The sequence below is a fragment of the Sarcophilus harrisii genome, chromosome 1, assembly GCF_902635505.1.
Source record: "Sarcophilus harrisii chromosome 1, mSarHar1.11, whole genome shotgun sequence".
Classification (NCBI taxonomy): domain Eukaryota; kingdom Metazoa; phylum Chordata; class Mammalia; order Dasyuromorphia; family Dasyuridae; genus Sarcophilus; species Sarcophilus harrisii.
Genome location: NC_045426.1, coordinates 378,089,650 through 378,105,854, shown reverse-complemented (window position 1 = coordinate 378,105,854; position 16,205 = coordinate 378,089,650).

The following is a 16,205-nucleotide window of genomic DNA, read 5'->3' as shown; positions in this document are numbered from 1 at the left end:
AGAAATAAATTAGTGAATTTCTGATCTCATTCAAACCACCAGGAAGGATGGGGATATTGCAATGCTTTCAAATACTACAGATGTCAAATCATAAAGCCACTGTGAGAAGCCTCGATTGTCCTGCTTGATATCAGACACTTAAAAGAGGAAGTATTTTAGAAAAATTCACAAAGTTCTTTGTTAAAAAACAAAATGAAACAAAACATTTAATTTCTTTGACCTTGGATGTCACTACATGACTGGGTAGACAGTTAGAAAATATAATTAATGGAGAAAATAAAGTCTGTATTTAAAAGTTTGCTCTCATCAAGGTAATTTCTCCCTTCCTTGCAGGATGCCACCCAAATCTCCCTTGTCCTGACAGTACCTTATATTCTAAAATTATTTCATTTTTATTTCCCACCTGGCTGCTTTCCTAGATGTCATGATCCTCAGAAACTCATCATTCCACAAGGTGCAATCAACTCTGAAACTCATACCTCCTTGGATCATTTTCTACCTCAGATGCAGGACTTCATCATCCTCTGCAGTGCAAATAACTGGATTATCTCCTCCTACTTTTTCAGGTTCTTTGAGCTCTTTAAGTATAGAACCTATATTCTGTCTTTCTTAGTGTCTTCAACACTTAGCACAGTGCTTGGCCCATACTGCTTCATGAATGCTTATTATCTATTGAAAATCCCATCCCTAATAAAAAGTTCAGCTCTTTTGTCCCTGTTCCTGGTTGACCATCTTTGAAAATAGGAATTTGATAGCTTCAACCTCTATGGCTTTTTTGTTTATTTTGTTCTGTTTTGTTTTTATACATTATAGGGAATTCAGAAGTTATCTTGTCCATTCTGTATTTGAACGGTAAATCTTTCATAGGGCTTCTTAAACTGGAGTCTGTGAACTTAAAAAAAAAGTTAATTGTATTTCTTTTTAAAATATAATTTTTTCATTTCTATTTTTATATTTTAATTTCTCCAGAATCCCTCCCAATTCTCCTCCTAAAGATCTATCTCATATAACATAAAATATATTTTTGATATTAAAAAATGGAAAAAAGAAAAATATAAATATATCCTTCCAAAATCCTGAAAATATGTACAATGTATAATACCTGCAGATTTCCCACCTTTGTAAAAGTTAATATAATGGTATCTTCTCATATCTCTTTCTTTGAACCTTGCTTGTTCCTTATAATTTAGATACACTAACAATTTTTGTTTTTTGCAATTATTCTTTTCTTTTATACTGATTTAATCAGTATGTTTATTTTCTCAACTATCAGTTCACTTAGATTTTTCTGTACTCTATATTCATTACTTTCATTACTTTTTGTAGCACAGTAATATTTCACTATATTCATGTACTACATTTTCTTTGGCCATTTGTCAGATGTTGGTCATCTATTGTATTCCCAACTCTTTGCTATTGCCAAAACATGCTGCTAAAAATATTTTGGTATTAAAAGGATCTTTTTTTTAATCAATGAAGTAATTGATTTTCAATATTAATTGCTTTCCATCTCAGTCTCTTATTTTATACATTTAAAAACCCTCTTCTGGGAAGGGGTCTTTTGATTTTTTTTTGCCACACTGGCACACTGGCAAAAAGATCGAAGACAACAAAGAAAAGGTAAGAAGACCTAGTGCAGAATATCCCTTAGAAGTCTTTATCTTAAGACCTCCCTTTAGTAACTAGAATCCATGCGCCTATTTAATTTGTGAAAGGTTTTTATATTTGGATGGTTCTTTTTCTCATTGTTTGATAAACAATTTTATACTTCAGAATGAATAATCAATAAAATTGTATTACACTTAGCAGAAAGATTTACATTTTAAAGACAGACCTGGATAAGCAATGCTATGTCTAAAAGAGTGGATCTTCTAATACATATTAGTAATTCCAGGGATTGTGACATACTGGTGTGGGAAAGATGTTTTGGGCTGAGAAATTAGGTCTTTTCAGACCTCTTTCTTTCAATTCAAAAAGTATTAATTATTTACAATATGGCAGATGTTGTACTAGGGAATATAGCAGTTCTCTGTCTTCAATAGGTTACTATTCCTCTAAAATCTTAGCAGTTATTGCCATTTGGTATATTTTAATATTGTTGTTTTTAATGGTTAGTGGTGCCTTTATAATAATTTAGTTTCCGTGTTATTTTTTTTTTTTTTGCTCTTGACTTCATTGGTTTTTCTTATTGCCCTGTCTGTGATTATGAGTACAGCTATAATATTAATCCAGTCAATATTGCTATTACTTCTGCAAAATGTGTTTCTATTGACTCCCCTGCAGATAGAGTAATTCCTGTGATTATGCAGAACAAAACTCTCTTTCCTTGTCACTATTCCTCTATATGCATTGTTACCTCTAATTAGAATATAAACTCATTGAAAATTGGTACTACTTTTATTTTTTTGCATTTGTATCCCCAGAAAATATCATATAGTAAGAATTATAGTGGCATCTTATAAAGGCTTAATAAATGCTTTATCACTCATTTATTCATACATCCATTCATGTTAAAGATCAATAATCTTGTCAGCTGTAGAGAACTTTTTCCACCAATGCACGTGTCAACCAAACTATTGACAGTTTTTTTTTTTCTGGTTTCCTGATGTGCAATAGATTTTATTCCTCCTCATCATTTTCACTCTCTATGTGTCCAGCTGTTTTAAATTTGTTTTAAATGTAGAAAACATTGGATTTTTTTCCTCAATCCTTCTTACTTTTAAAAAATTAGAAAATTTAGTATACTCTTATTTAGACATACTTTTGTTCACTTTATAAGCATTTATATTCACATATTCTTAGAAATACTTGCACATATATACATATGTGTGTATATATATATATATATATATATATTACATATGTATGTATACGTATGTACTTACATTCTTCTGGGAAATAACAACATGAATTCAACCAAGTACAAACAAAATTAAAGAGAATAAATACAAAGAAACTGGGAGGAGAAGAAAAGTTATCATAACTGGGGGATCAAAAACTATGTATATGGTAGCTACTGAATAGTGTTTTGAAAGAAGGTAAATATTCTGTAAAAGGCAGAATATTTCACTCAGGGAGGCAAGTCTATACAAAGGTATAGAGATGGAAAATGAAATGTTGAACAATAGGATAATCAGATAAACTAGTTTGCTTGGAAAATATAGTATGTAAAAGGGAGTAATATAAGATAATTCTGGGGTAAAATATGTTAGAGTGACATTGCAAAAGGACTTTATATGAAAAAAAGAGTATATTTTTCTTACAAGTAGTAAGGAGCAGCTGAAGATTCTTCAGCAGGAGAAAAATTGCATTGTAGGAATATCAATCAATTAGGCAGCTACAGAATCGAAGAAATAGGGTGGGGGAAAGGAGACACTTGAGGCAGGAAGAACAACCAAGAGGTGATTGCAATAATTCTGGTAAAAAGTCATAAAAATCTTAACTAGAAGCATACTTGTGAGTAGGGAAAAGATAATAGGCACAAGATTCATAATGCAAAATTACTTACTCCACCTATTTTTAAATCTGGCTTGTTTAGGGGAAGAATATACAAAATCAGAAAATCTCTTATATAGTCATCTCTTAGGTAGAAGATGAGAGTCTGAGAAAGATACCAAATAAAATTGAATAATTTATGGATTCAAAGAACCAATATTAATGGCCTCTAGTCTATGTTCCCTACTTAACTCATGTGAAAACTAATATATCAAATTCATTTTAGGTTTGGGATACACCTTTGTCCTAGGGCTCACTGTCCTAGTTGCTGCAGAGAGAAAAAGGAAAGGAAGGTTTAGCAATTAGATGAATCAGGGCTATGATTATACAAAGTCCAGAAAGCCTCAAGGTGACTTTCATTTTGGAATTGAAATACCAATTTTGGTTAATCTCATGTATCTTATTAACCAATAATTCCCAGACCTCCAATTTATTTAACTATATCTGTCAATCATGTTGTCTCATTGATGAAGCAAATTAGTTGATTGTTCCTATGTTGATACTTCTGCTTTTAAAATAGTCAGAAATAAATTTATTTAATTTATGGACATCTGTCTGTGAGAGACTCTTAGCCTGTCAAAACAGTTACTCTCCATGTAACCTTGAGCAAGTGATTTCATCTAAGTCCAGGTTTCTTTATCTATAAAATGTGAATAATAATAACAGTCACTACTTGGTTATTAGTTTATTATAAGTGAAGTCCTGTGTAAGCCTGAAAAAGGTCTATAAACAAGAGATATATAAATGCAAGGTAGCAAAGGAATTATAGAGAGCTAATTGGACTTGCAGATAGGAGATTTAATTTTGAATCTTGGTGCTAGTTGTGTGACCATGGATATAGAAGTCATTTCATTTCTCTAATCTCAGCCATAATCTATATTCTAGAAAAAAAAATCATTCTTGGACTAGCTATTTATTTAACCTTAAAGAACATTATGGATGTGAATAATAATTGTTTTTGAGCCTAGTGAAATAGTTTTCATACATTTTACCTTTGTTCCTAAATCTTATTACCTTAAGAAAAAAAACTCACTCTCACACACACACACACACACACACACACACATACATACACACACACAAACACACATATATATCATTTGAGATGTTGAATCTCTAAAGAAAAATGAATATATTTCTTACCCTACTGATCTGTCCCCTGACACTATCTTAGAATCTTTCTTTAAATATACATATGCTATCTATTCCCATCTTCCTTCTACATGTTGATCTGAATATAGCAATCCAATCAATTATGTCATTAGTTCTGGAAAAAAGGTTTCAATTGACTATCTTGTGGATTTCAATATCATCACTGTGATTTCTGGGAGCACAAAACTTGCTTTCTTCTCCACCATTCCCCTAAATGTGTTGTTTTTCCCTGTTACAATTTAAGCACCTCGAGGGTAAGGATTGACTTGGTTTTTGTATTTGTTTTCCCTGAGCATAATATATAACAAGCACTATGTCAGAACATAGCAGTCCTTAATGAATACTTTTTTCTTTCAATCAGTCATCAGTTTTCGTGAAGATCTACAATTTTGTCAGTTGTAGGCAATTCTTTCTATCAGTACATATTCCCAACTACAAATGACTTGTCAAATAGACTCTAAAAAGTTTGTTGAGGCATAAAGATTTAAATGATGTGGCCAGTATTGCAAAACTAAAAAGTAGACTAAAGGATCATAGCTGTAGAGATGAAAGGATCCCTGAAGCCCTACCCAGACCAACACTGTTTATTGAGTCACTGATTGACTAAACCCAATTATGTAACCATTGCACTATAGTGCCAAAAAAACTCAAACTTTGAACAATAAAGTAATCCTTAGTTTGAAAGCTGATGTGAAAACTTAGGTTCAGTCTGATAATGGACAAATTAACAATGGATTTTAAGCTCAGTTTGGAATAGCCTGATCAATGGAATATTCAGCACTCGAATGAGCCTCTTTGGACAAGATTCTATCCTTAGCCAGACAAAGATAAAGCCTGAATGGCTAAATCCAATTATGTCTAATCTCTAGAAGCCAGGAAAGCAAACTTTCCAATCAATAGATGTTACATCTTAGTTTAATAGATGACTCGTCAACCTAGTTGTCTAAGCAAATCTAAGGCCATTTGTCTTAGTTCAAATGTGTAAAGTATCAACATTATTAGTAATCATTGGAAGCTATTCAGATAAGGTACTTAAGCATTGCACAGAATCGAATGGCTCTATTTGAATCCTGTACAAGGGAGATAGCCATGAAAATGGCTAGGGGACAGATTCACATAGGATGACAGGTAAAGGAAGTTCTAAAATACAAACCATGTCTGTCTGACCACCAGCTTAAGACTTTTTTCTCCTTCAGATTTCTCTTAGTCATTTGCCTGAGCCTCCCCTTTGCACATATCTCATTCTCTTTTGTGTCATCATTCAGAATCATGAGCTCTGGGATAACGTACCTAGGTCTTCATCCAATGCTTTATCTGCTGGTGCGGATCCCTCAGTCTTCTCTGACTCTAGTCATCTAAACCTCTTCCTTTGACTCTCATCTCTCTCCTCTCTCAATCTCTCTCTCTCTGCTCTCTCTCTTCCTCTCTTCTCTCTCTCTCTCTCTCTCTCTCTCTCTCGTTCTCTCTCTCTCTGTCTCTCTCTCTCTCTCTGTCTCTCTCTCTCTCTTGTCTCTCTCTCTCTCTCTCTCTCTCTCTCTCTCTCTCTCTCTCTCTCTCTGTCTCTCTCTCCTTCCCTCTTTTCTCCCTCTCTCTCCTTCCCTCTTCTCTCTCTCTCTCTGTGTCTCTCTCTCTCTCTGTCTCTCTCTCTGTGTCTCTGTGTCTCTCCTTCCCTCTCTCTCTTTGTCTCTCCTTCCCTCTTCTCTCTCTCTCTCTCTCTGTCTCTCTCTCTTTCCCTCTTTCTCTCTTTCTCTCTCTCTCTCTCTCTCTCTCTCTCTCTCTCTCTCTCTCTCTTTCTCTCTCTCTCCTCCCTTCCTCCCTCCCTCTTCTCTCTCTCTCTGTTTCTCTGTCTCTCTGTCTCTCTTTCTCTCCCTCTCTCTGTCTCTCTCTGTCTCTCTGTCTCTCTCTCCCTTTCTTTGTATCTCCATTTCTTTTTATGTCTCTCTCTTCCTCTCAGTCTGTCTTTCTTATAATTGCTCCCCTGTATTATTGTAATCCATTTGACAGCAGAGTTTATGTCATATGTATCTTTGTATTCCTAGGTCCTTGGATATAGCAGGTGCTTAATAATTTTTTTAATTGAATTAAATTTGTTTTACTAGGCACCTAACCAACCACAGGCACAAGGATAGATTTTATGGATGACTTAATGGTTCATTGTTTACCACCTTCCTCTGAAGTACAGATGTGTTATTATTTCATTTATTTAACTAGACTAATAGTAGATCAGAGAGGTTAAGGCTCATACCCTTGATCACACGATGCATTCATTCCATTTAAACTTTTAGATTCATATTACAGATTATATCTTCACTTTTAAAAAATCTCTACCTCCTTCCTTATGCCATTTGCAATAGCTTAAAGAGCCTTCTTACCTGGCCATCCTTCTCCATCTAAATATATTCAATCCATTCTTCAAGATCAAATTTAAATTTCACCTTCATTTTTTAAGCAGATGTGATTTCATCAATGTTAATTCCTGATGAGTAACTCACCTTCTCTTTTTCTATACAGGAGTCTTTGGACACCAAAAAGTTAACTAGCTTGCCTAGGGCCATATAGGCGATATGTATCAGAAGTTAGATTTGAGTCTTGACATTGTCGACTCTTAAATTCAAATTTACTATCATTCTTCCCTCAACTACTAGTGCTTTCCTTTTTCAGAATATGTAACTTCCATATACTCTGTATATGATTTGTATGTGCTAATTATTTACATGTTGTCTCTCCTATTAGAATATAAGCTCCTTTAGGGTAGAAACTGTTTTTGGTTCTGTATTTCCATTGCTTGGTACAGTGTTTGACACATTCTAAGAGTATAATAAATGCTTTGACAAACTGTCTGAATGATCCCTCCACCATACTAGCCTGAAGAGTGTTCTCATGCTTTTGGATTATTATTTCATTTCTGTCTGAATCTTTTATTAATCAAATGTAACACCCAGTCTGGTATTGCTAGTTATCTTTCATATATGTGCATGCTTTCAACTACGTTAAATATATTTGAGGGTAAGGAGTTTTATACAATTATCTCTTCCACATCACAACTTTCCCCATCATGGTTTTGATAAATCATGTAACAACATAAGAAATTAAATGGGAATTTGGGGGGAGTTTTATGGAAGTCAAAGATGACATGGGAAGGTCAACAGAGGAAACAGAAAAAGTTTAGGAACTCAAAATAAAGGAAAATATGCATAGTATAGTATAATATCAACATATTTTATCTTTTTAGTACTGTAAAAATTCAGACTTCTTCTTTGGTATGAAGGGAAGGTCAAAACATTTTACACATACTTTTCAGGTGATGGTGAAGTACCACAACACTTTCCCCCATGATGTGTAAGGGATAACTGTACTTCCTTGTATAATATCTTCCCTATCTTCAACATACAGTATGGTGTCTGATAAATATTAGGCACTGAGTTCAATATGTAGACATTGTAAACAGATTGTAAGCATTGTAAGCAAATTTCTGAGATTTTGGATCAATATAAGGAATTAAAAAAAAACTAGGATTGGGAAACTAAGATGTAGCATAAGACAGTGAGTTCCCTAGACTATATTCCAGCAGATGGTTGATTGACCATTTGTTAGGGATGCTACAGAAAGAATTCCTATATGGGGCAAGAGTCAATGCTGAAAGGACCTCTAAAGTCTTTCCTCATGATGATTCTATGATCTATAATTCTGCCATTGAGCAAAAACAATGAGAGTGTTGGGGAGAAAGTATGTCCATAATTCTTGGGGGAAATAGTGTGAATGGTTTCTTATCTCTAATGGAAAATGTGTAGTTTCTCATCTTTTTTTATTTGAAATTTGTGTCAGTATTCTTCATTACATAGAAGCATTGTTCCCTGGCAATAGCAAATTTCACTCAAACTCACACATTGTGAGTCACTGACACTTAACCAACATGTCTTTATAATCACAGAATTTTCCAGTGGGCCTGATTGCATATACTTAGCTGGCCATTTGGACAACTTAATAGACTCAGACACCCTGCAGAAACTTCCAGCAAATGCCTCTAATTTGATGTTGTTAGTTGTGGGCTAATTTTTTCTCTTGTATCAACCTTTGTGGCTAATTAGATGGCAGATTCAAATCTTCATGAATTTTTCAGGCTGATACTTGTTCCTTTTCAGCACTAATTTGCTATTATCAGTAGAATGACTCTGGTGTTGATTGTTGGTCTTGTTTGACCTGTGTTCTCCTATTCAGATCGAAATTAGTTGAGGGATGCTAGCCATGGGTCACTTGGTAAATGTTTTCTTCAAAGATAGCTTTACTGTGGAGGACTTTCTGCTCTTGTTCTCCACTAACTCCCACTCCAGCCCTTGTTGCTGGGGCTTCATGTCACAGGAAATTCAGCTTGGTAGAATTTTACCAAGGGGTTTTTAAAAACAAAAATTATAAAAAACAAAAACAACCCACATATATTCATAATTTTCAGTAAAATCCTAGATTCTGTGGCAAGGACCGAACCAGGAATGTTGCTATATAGTCAGAATTTGACTCATGGTGTAGCTGACTGGAATAGTTTTAACAGTGGGTTTTAATGTAATTGTCTTTTTGCTCCAATACTTTGTGGGATACTGGGAAATTTCCCTGATGCTAATAGCTTACATTTGCTCTTTAAGGTTTACAAAGCATTTTCTTCATTGTAGCTGTATGACATAGGTAATTCAACTTGTATTATATCCATTTTACAGGTGAGGAAACTGAGACTCAAAAATGTTAAGACTTCCAGAATCATAATATGTCAGAAGTGAGGTTCACAGCCATTTCTTCTCACATGCACACGGGTGTTCTTTTCACTATACCATGTAAGATAAAGCAGGGCCAGGACAATTCAGTTAGATTTTCTTTGAATGCACAGTATGGGGGTAGGTGGGAGGTAGCTAAGGCCCCTCAAATGAATTTGATACAAATGAATTCAATACAAATAATAAGAAATTGTACTTATAAATGAACATCATAATAACATATCTATTATAAAATTCATCTTTATCAATTCTTATTCATTTGTAGTGATTTCTAGGTAGTAAATAGCAAGTGTATCATTGACTTAGGTGATGGATTTGGCTTACTGAAGGGGTAGAATATGGAATGATAATTACATCAAAGGAGTGAGATTTAGGACTATTAGATTCTGAGTTAATCTTCATTGGTCCAAATGAAAGCTCTAGTAATCATAGATGCATTCTTCATATTTGACCCATAGAAAAGAAGGCCATTTAGTAAGGCATCCCCCTCCAGCTCTTTCTGTTTTCCATTGGGGGAGGACTAGACTGTATAGTATTTCTCTACTATCTGCCCCTTTCCCACTTTCTATCCCATTTTGTACTTCATCAGGGGCCCAGGGCTATTCTCTAACTATAAAAGAAACAGCTATATTGGAATACAAAGGGTCATTTTACTCATAGGCATACATACTTTTTAATTAAAAAGTGTTTTATTGCTTTTGTTAAGTAATTAAAATTTACAAAGTAATTTCCCACAAATATTTATTAATATTAAGTTGTTCTCAGCATACACAAGTAAATAGCAAGCAATTGTTTTACTCTGCATCTGTAATTAAAATGACTAAGTAATTATTTTTTTCTTTGAGTGCGGTTGACACTATCACATTTTTCTAACTTTTGGTTCAGACTCATTTCCATTACTGAGTGCTTTATACAAGCAAAGATAAGGGGTGTCTGCTAGCATAGAGGAAGGCTGCTTCTCTTTCTAACTTTATGAAAAATACAAATAAATCCCTTGTGTTCCATTTCCAGCTTTCCTTGGCTTTGATCAAATAATTTTCTTTATTTTCCTAACCCTCTATATATTCCTGGTCTTCATCTTACCATCAACTACTCTATGGTCACTTGAACTTTGCCCTACCAGATTTGTTTGGATTCTATACTGGTTTTCTCTTATTCTTCTGTGTCAATGAATCTAATTCCTAAGATAAAGCATAAGTTCATGGAGGGCGTGATGATGCTGTCTTTTGTCTTCTCTATAGAGGACAGTCACTTTTTATAAGGTAGTAAACACTGACCATGGAATCAGAGGAGGCAAGTTCATATTTCAATGCTTTTAGTTGCTATCTTTATGCCTTTGTGCAAATCATTCCCCTTTTCCAAATATGCAAAATGAGAGGGGTGAAACAAAATATTTTTAAGCATCTTTTCCACTTCTAATCCCTATGGGAATTTATAGTTTATAGGAATAATCATGTAATGATTTATAATTAGTCAAAGTATACAGATACATATGCACACAAATATTGTAAGTATTAATATAGGGCTTAAAGTTTGCTAAATATCTAATAGACATTATATAATTTTGTTCTTACAAGAACCTTGGGATGTTGGATCCATTATTATCTCAATTATCAGAGGAGAAAATTGAGGCTGAGATAGGCTCAATGACTTGCCCGGGACCACACTGCTAGGAAGTTTTAGAGGCAAGATTTCAACTCAGGTCTTCCTGATTCCACTTTCCTTGCTGTATTTATTGTGCAAACCTAGATTTAAAAAAAGAGCTTTTTTATCTTTCAAAATACATGTGGAGGTAGTTTTCAACATTCACCCTTGCAAAATCTTGTGTTCCATATTTTTCTCCTTCGCTTCTCTTTTTCCTAGACAGAAAGTAATCCAATAGAGATTAAACATAAACAATTCTTCTAAAGATAGTTCTACATTTATCTTGCTGCACAAGTAAAATGAGATCAAAAAGAAAATAAAAAACAAGCAACCAAAGAACACTAAGAAAAAAGGTGAAAATATTATGTTATGATCCATATTCAGTCCTAGTCCTCTTTCTGGATGCAGATGGCTCTCTCCATCATAAATCTATTGGAATTGGCTTGAATCACCTCATTGTTCACAGGCCATGTCCATCACAGTTGATCATCACATAATCTTGTTGCTGAGTTCAATATTATCTTGGTTTTACTCACTTCACTTAGCATCAGTTTGTATAAGTCTCTTCAGGCCTTTCAGAAATCGTACTGCTGATCATTTCCTATAGATTCCATAGTATTCATATACTAAAACTTATTCAATCATTCCCCAACTCAATTTTCAGTCCCTTGCCACTACAAAAAGGGTTGCTACAAATATTTTTGCACATGTAGGTGCTTTTTTTTCCTTTTTTATGATCTCTTTGGGATTCAGACTCAATAGAGAAACTGCTGGATTAAAGGTATACATAGTTTGATAGCTCTTTGGTCATAGTTCCAAATTGCCCCCGAATGTTGTTTTAATTATAATTGACATAAATATAGTTCTTTAAGTTTTTAAAAACACTTTTCACATTATCTTATTTGAGATTAGCAGTGTGAGGTAGGTAAAGACTCAATAGAGAAACTGTTGGATCAAAGGATATAAACAGTTTGATAGCTCTTTAGGCTTGATTCCAAATTGTTCTTCAGAATGGTTGGATCATTTCACAATCCCACCAACAATGTATTAATGTCCTAGTTTTCCCACATCTCCTCCAACATTCATCATTATATTTTTCTGTCATTTTAGCCAATCTGAGAAGCGTGAAGTGGTACCTTAGAGTTGTCTTAATTTGCATTACTCTAATCAATAATGATCTAGAGTATTTTTATATGAGTTTTACTTTAAATGGTTTTACTTTCCTTGTCTGAAAATTTTCTGGGCATAACCTTTGACCATGTACCAAACTAGTTTCAAATGTCTTGAATTTCATACAATTCTTTGTTATTATTTTCAAGCATTTTCCATCTCAGAGCTTTCTTATTTTCTCATCATTTATTTCTTCCAAACATTGGAATTTCTCTTTATTTATTTGACCTAAGTTCCAGAAGTTCTTCAAAATAATCTTACATAACATTATCCCAGTCAGGCTGATATGGTCTAGCTCCTTGGGAGGATGTAGCAATAACCCTAATATAATACCTGGCTTTGAGAGTGCCAGAAAAAATGTTGATTGTTTAGAAAACAATTTGTTGGTTCATAATAACAAATTTCCCGAGAAGCCATGGAATCTAATAGTGGGGATACAATTTCACCTCTAAACCCTAGAATTCAGTACTTCTCAACTCCACCTCTAAGACCAATTCTACCTCTACACCATAAAATTAGTAGATCAATGTCCTGAAGAAGCTGATCTTCCTTTCTTTTTCCTATAAAATGATCTTATAAAAAGCTCCTGGTTCTTTGCTAAATTTTCTTAGAACTTAGCCCACTGCAATCTTTGACCCTTAACTTGGAGACACACTGAGTTTGTGAATTTTTTCCCATACTCATGACAGTTTCAACAAGCCTACATCTATCAATTTATAAAAAATTTATTAATTGCCCAATGTATGTTAGGCCCTATTTTAAGCACTGGAGGTATAGAGTCACAAGTTACTTTTCCTTTTAGGCTCAATTTCCTCAATTTAAAAAAATATATAATATTTGTATATAAAACCCTCCTCAAAGTTGTAAAAGAAGTATTGTATAAACCTTAAGTTACCATTTAACCTTTCTGGGATTCAATTTTCTCTACCGTAAATAGAGAGATAGGATTAAATGAGTTCTAAGTTCTCTTCTGCTTTTAAATTTTTTGAATGCTTTGATAAAATCCAACATCCATTCCTAATAAAAACACTTGAGAGTATAGGAATAAATGGACTTTTTCTTAAAATAGTCAGGAGCATATATTTAAAACCATCAGTAAGCATCATATGCAATGGGGAAAAACTGGAATCTTTCCCAGTAAGATCTGGAGTGAAGCAAGGTTGCCCACTGTCACCATTATTATTCAATATTGTATTAGAAACACTAGTCTCAGCAATAAGAGTCGAGAAAGAGATTAAAGGAATCAGAATAGGCAGTGAGGAAACCAAACTATCATTCTTTGCAGATGATATGATGGTATATACTTAGAGAACCCCAGAGATTCTACTAAAAAGCTATTAGAAATAATCCATAACTTTAGCAGAGTTGCAGGTTATAAAATAAATCCCATTAAATCCTCAGCATTTTTATACATCACCAACAAAATCCAACAGCAAGAGATACAAAGAGAAATTCCATTCAGAATAACTGTCGACAGCATAAAATATTTGGGAATCTTATCTACCAAAGGAAAGTCAGGAATTATATGAGCAAAATTACCAAAAACTTTCACATAAATAAAGTCAGACTTAAACAATGGGAAAAATATTAAGTGCTCCTGGATAGGTCGAGCAAATGTAATAAAGAGGACAATACTCCCAAAACTAAGCTATTTATTTAGTGCTATACCAATCACACTTCCAAGAAAATATTTTAATGATCTAGAAAAATAACAACAAAATTCATATGGAATAATAAAAGATCAAGAATCTCAAAAGAATTAATGAAAAAAATCAAATGAAGTTGGCCTAGCTGTACCTGATCTAAAACTATATTATACAGCAGCAGTCACCAAAACCATTTGGTATTGGCTAAGAAATAGATTAGTTGATCAGTGGAACAGGTTAGGTTCACAAGACAGAATAGTCAACTATAGCAATCTAGTGTTTGACAAACCCAAAGATCCTAACTTTTGGGATAAGAATTCATTATTTGACAAAAACTGCTGGGATAACTGGAAATTAGTATGGCAAAAATTAGGCATGGACCCACACTTAACACCATATATCAAGATAAGATCAAAATGGGTCCATGATTTAGACATAAAGAACGAGATTATAAACAAATTGGAGGAACATAGGATAGTTTATCTCTCAGACTTGTGGAGGAGGAAGAAATTTGTGACTAAAGACAAACTAGAGACCATTATTGATCACAAAATAGAAAATTTTGATTACATCAAATTAAAAAGCTTCTGTACAAGCAAAACTAATGTAAACAAGATTAGAAGGGAAGCAACAAACTGGGAAAACATCTTCACAGTTAAAGGTTCTGATAAAGGCCTCATTTCCAAAATATATAGAGAACTGACTCTAATTTATAAGAAACCAAGCCATTCTCCAATTGATAAATGGTCAAAGGATATGAACAGACAATTTTCAGATGATGAAATTGAAATTATTACCACTCATATGAAAGAGTGTTCCAAATCATTATTAATCAGAGAAATGCAAATTAAGACAACTCTGAGATACCACTACACACCTGTCAGATTGGCTAAGATGACAGGAAAAAATAATGATGATTGTTGGAGGGGATGCAGGAAAACTGGGACACTGATACATTGTTGGTGGAATTGTGAACGAATCCAACCATTTTGGAGAGCAATATGGAATTATGTCCAAAATGTTATCAAACTGTGCATACCCTTTGATCCATCAGTGTTTCTACTGGGCTTATACCCCAAGGAGATACTAAAGAAGGGAAAGGGACCAGTATGTGCCAAAATGTTTGTGGCAGCCCTGTTTGTAGTGGCTAGAAGCTGGAAACTGAGTGGATGCCCATCAATTGGAGAATGGTTGGGTAAATTGTGGTATATGAATGCTATGGAATATTATTGTTCTGTAAGAAATGACAGAGAGGCTTGGAGAGAATTACATGAACTGATGCCAAATGAAATGAGCAGAACCAAGAGATCATTATATACGTCAACAACGATACTGTATGAAGATGTAATCTGATGGAAGTGGATTTCTTTGACAAAGAGACCTAATTCAGTTTCAATTGATCAATGATGGACAGAAGCAGCTATACCCAAAGAAAAAACACTGGGAAATGAATGTAAGCTGTTTGCATTTTTGTTTTTCTTCCCGGGTTATTTTTACCTTCTGAACCCAATTCTTCCTGTGCAACAAAAAAACTGTTTGGTTCTGCATACATACATTGTATCTAGGATATACTAGGACATATTCAACATATATAGGACTGCTTGCCATCTAGGGGAGGGGGTGGAGGGTGGGAGGGAAAAATCGGAACAGAAGTGAGTGCAAGGGATAATGTTGTAAAAAAAATTTACCCTGGCATGGATTCTGTCAATAAAAAGTTACTATAATAAAAAAATTTAAAAAAAATGTTTTTGAATGCTGTGTATAATTATTTTTAACATAGGATCATAAATGTAGAGCTGGAAGATAATACTTAAAAAGTTATCCAGTCTAAGCTGCCCATTTAAGGAAATGGAGGCCCAAAGAGGTGATATAAATTTATCTTGCCTAAGGTCATTTAGACAATAATCAGTGGGAAAATTGTGGCACAGAGATGAAATGATTAGCCTGTGTTAAACATGGGAACTAATCGTGTGAGCCAAGATATCAATCCATATCTTTTGACTCAGTTCAAGATGTTGAAGTGATTATTAGATAATGAAAGATGTAAAAAGAAAAAAAAGAGGGGGGGGGCTCACTGGGGAAAGAAATGTTGGAAGTGGGGGGAAATCTTCACCATTTGAAGTTTTAAAAGTTACTGGCACATAACAATAAAGAGTGGGAAAAGTTAAGGGTAATAGAGAGATAGAAGATGATAGATGTAGAGGAAAGTTATTGGGGGGGGGGGGGAGAAAAGATAGACACCGAATGAGAAAGAAACACAGAAACAGAGAGAGAGAGAGAGAGAGAGAGAGAGAGAGAGAGAGACAAAGGTGGAGAAAGAGTCACACACACAGAA